Here is a 4251-nt window from a genome sequence, read left to right as displayed (position 1 = left end):
TTCCCTACAGAAAGAGACCTGAGGCACTGAAAGCATTATTGGTGGTTTTGTGTGGCACAGGTTTCGGCAAGTGCTTGGATGGTAGAGTTGGAGACAAGAGAAGCACCGGCTGAATAGAAGAAGGGGATCTTCCTTGTTTTCCAGCCTGCTTTCAACAAGTCAGGCTTGCAGAAGCAGTCTGTATAGTTCTTGCACCAAGAAGTTTATTGTGACCCGCTCCCCTTGAAAGGGCACTATTGTACTTGTAGGGACTGCACTGCCCACACTTGCAGGGAAATCCCCATCCACAAACACAAGGGAGAGCAGCCTTTATGGGAGACACTGACAGCTGGCCTAAAGGCGTTGACAGTCAGAAGGTTTCCAGAGATGCAGTCACTGTAGGAAGTGGTAGAGAAGGAGAGGCCATGGGGAACCCCACTGCCAATCCTATTCCATTCACAGGCGCTGTAAAGAAGAGCTCAGGTTGCCTATGGGGCCTTTAATGGGAAACGTTAAATTTATTCTACTTCCTGCAAATTGAAGGAGCCATTTCCATACCTATCTCCCTGTAAAAGCCTAGAGTAGACGAGACAAAAACACAGATACTTTCTTGGTGTAACTAGTCTCAACACTATTTTCCCTTCTTCCTTTCCCAGTGCTCCTGCCCTTAAGGGTTTACCTTGACCAGCAACATTAAAATAAAAGCCAGTGCCATGCAGGGCTGCAGACAAGAACTTCCCCAATGAAACATTATACCCTCATTGTAACTCCCTTCCCTAAAGCTGCCCTGGATGCAATGGGAATAGCTCTCAGGAGGACTCAGCAGCCTGTCATCCTTTCCCTTGCTTCGTTCCACAGGACTGGTAGTTAGTCACTGCCCCGTGACGTCCCTCCCAGTCTCCTTTCCTTGCCACATCTTTGTGCTGTCACTTGCATCCGGGTCTCGCCCCTAAACCACACCAGGAGGTTTAACCTGAGGCAAATACAACAAAACAAGCAAGCAAGCAAACCTGTCTCCCAAGCGCTAATTACACGCAGAGCAGTTCCCAGGTGAAGCACAGCAGAAGAGATTTGTCTGCAGCAGCCGGTGGGACAAGCTGCTGTCAGGAAGTCACTGCAGACAGTGATGCCGTGGAGTAGGGCTGCACAGTAGGGAAAAGGGGATTTGAACCAAGTCTTCCTTATTTTTCTGCCTGTTGGGGTGACTTCCTTCTGGAAGGTGGGCGTCTACCTGCTGATGGATTCTGGGGTCTCCACAGCACTCACAAGAAGGCAGGTGACACAGGCTCCTGCACCCAGTTTGTGACAAGCCATGCGTGCCTAAGAGCTCTTAGTCAAATATTAAACTACGGTGTGGTTTACCCCCCCTGAGTCATCTCCTGGATGGTTTTTGCCAGACTGAGAGCAGACACTTCTCAAAGGCAGACAAATGTTAATGATGACTCACTGTTTCACGACCCCTTAAAAACACTCCCAAGTCAGATTACACACCCTACTTTCTCTTCATGCTAATATGAACAACATACAGCTCAGCTGAAGTTGTGGGAACTTATTCATTTCACAGAAGATGAGGGCTGCGATGGGATTTCTAGGTTAGGAGGGCAAGGAGTAAGTTACGGAAAGCTGCTGCAACAGAGAGAGGTTCCTAGTAGAAGTCCTTGATCTTGGGACTAATCTTAAATAAATTTTTAATTACTGAACCTCTCTAGAAGAAACTGGGCATATTTAGAAACTGTGCTGCTGCCACAGAGGTGGGATGCATCCCTCCTACGGAGGAGGACCAAAAAATGTGATCTTTAAAGGTCAGATAAACAAGCCAGACCCATCTGGTAAGCAGAAAAAAAAATGAGTAAAATTTATGAATATAGAGAATATAAAAAGTAAGATCAAATACTTGGGAAATTGTCACAAACAAATTTAGCTGGCGGCTGATCAGCTGAAAAGTGCAGAGAGAACAAGGCCAAGGTCCATAAAACATGTACTGTTCATAAGACGGCTCTGCAGTGAGCCTTTGAATGATACTCATACAATCCCAAGGTGTATTCAGCAACATATTTCCATCAGAGAGAGAGAAGATTAAGTACTTGGTAATGGTGATCCATTCTTTAGACTGCAGCACAGAATTCTGTAACACATATGTAATAATAAAAACCCTGAAACCAGAAAATGTGCAGAAAAAAGGCGATCAGGATAGCAGAGGGGAAATGGAGACGCTACCATAGAAGAACTGATTGAAAGATCATGGCTTACTTGCACTAGCGAACTGAAGACTGAGTTAGGATATGACTTCACTAAAATAGACACAGGTGAAGATGACAAAAGGAGAGAAGATGTTGAAATGAAAGGATATTACTGCACAAGAAAACTGAGTATAAAGTAACTATGAATACATTTAGGGTGAGCCACAGAAAACATTGTAGCAGGACAGTAGCACAGCCTTTTGATGAGAGCAAAAGCTATTGAAACCCCCTCCTCCAAAGGCTAGGCTTGCTCAGCTTATGAATAGGCTCAACCCATCATAAACGTTAAAAAACAATTAAAAATAAAGGAGGGGAGGAGCTAGAGATGCCAATCAAGAAGTCCTCCCAGCTCTGTGTTTGTAGGAGTTATGTTACCGGGCACAAGCAGAAGAGACGTCATGTCCTTCAGGTTTGCAGGAAACCCTTGACAGAGGTTTTGTAACACAACCCTACTGCTGAGGTAGGTTGGATTATCGCCAGTTAGACAAAAAGACCAAACCAGAGCGTTAAGGGGCAGTTCTGCCAGTGCGGGTATTGTTGCTGGTTTGCAAAGGGGACGAGGCCAGCTGCTCGCTGAGCAGCACGCTCCTGCGGCAGGGAACTGCACTGACTCTCACCTGGCTCCAGACCGAAGGCTTTAAATATTTATCCAGGAAAAAGTCTCCTCCGGGTTCAATACAAGAGAGAGCCACCAGAAGAGTGCCTCAGGCAGTGCAGAATATGAGAAGGACACAACCTTGTTGTCATTTTTATTTCTCCTGCCTGTATTTAGAAGATGTGCAGGACAGCGAGGTCAGCTCGGTCTGCAGGCGGGTCCTAAAGGGCTGCTATAGAGCTGGAAGTGTGGAGCAGGAGATACCCATGCTGCTTCTGACAAAGATTAATGCAGCCAACAAGGAAAACAAACATTTCCCTGCTCTGCAAACATCCATGTTCCTGTAGCCCTACCATCTACTTTCATGGTTTAGGCTTTGCCCATATTTTTTTTTATACCTTATCATAACCAGGTCAAAGCAATTCCCTTTTCCAAACACAAGTCAGTGCCACACACGAATGTCAGCATCAGGCTGTAAAAGTCATGAGAGATATCGAAAAATAATATTCCCACATTATGTTCCCATAGCACGTGTTTGTGACAGCCAGGAGGGGGAAACATGTGTCTAGGGACTCTCAATAAATCCCATGAGGGTACACAAGGCTGGATGAGAGGTACAGAAAGAAGCAGCAAGAATTGAAACGCTGGACACCAGAGTGGTCCCCAAAACCACAAAGCCAGCTGCTGTTCTATACATAGCTGCTGCTCACCATCTCTTTTCGAAGACATGCCACTCCGTACCATCTCAGCTTTGCTGCTGTTGTTTGGAGTGATGCAATATTTCATTACAAGTAATGTCCAAGCAAATTAACAAGCACTCCCTGCTTTCCTAAGGACTACAACAGAGGGATAACAACAGTTTACTCAGGGGCTTTAGGAGTGTTTACAGGCAGGGCATGGATGACACTGGTGTATCTGTTGAACAGAGGAATTTGATCATGGATCTGGCAAGAGGCAGGGAGAAAACACATTGAAGTTATGGCAGGCAGCCTTTTTGCTCCTGTGGCCCCAAACAGCACTGTCCTGTGAGGCGAGGGCACTATAAATGGACCACGACTGATCTATACAAGATTGGGGAGAGCAGAGAAATACTGCTTATCACTGGGGGGCCATTACTAAAAGTTTCCACTGCTGAGGTGGTGGGGCCAGCCTCCCGGCATGCTACAAAGTGCTTTCACTCAAAAAGAATATCGTGTCCTAAGAGCAAGGAATTCACCATTTCGAGATGCCTGCACCGAGCACGAAACTTCTTGCAGCAGCAAGGGCAGTGGGTGCCGCAGATGCACCTGTGAGGCTGACTCATTCGGGTTAGCAAGACCTGGGCTAATGACACACTGCTGGCCATGCCGGAGCTGCCACCAGAGCACACAGACAACGTGCTCCCCAGCTCTCGGTGCCTTGGAAGCATCCTGAGCACGGGGATGCAGCAGGGACCTG

Source organism: Pterocles gutturalis, unplaced genomic scaffold (assembly GCF_000699245.1).
Source record: "Pterocles gutturalis isolate BGI_N339 unplaced genomic scaffold, ASM69924v1 scaffold16402, whole genome shotgun sequence".
In the NCBI taxonomy this organism is placed as follows: domain Eukaryota; kingdom Metazoa; phylum Chordata; class Aves; order Pterocliformes; family Pteroclidae; genus Pterocles; species Pterocles gutturalis.
The sequence above is the reverse complement of the archived record's forward strand: the minus strand, read 5'-3'. Positions refer to the sequence as shown.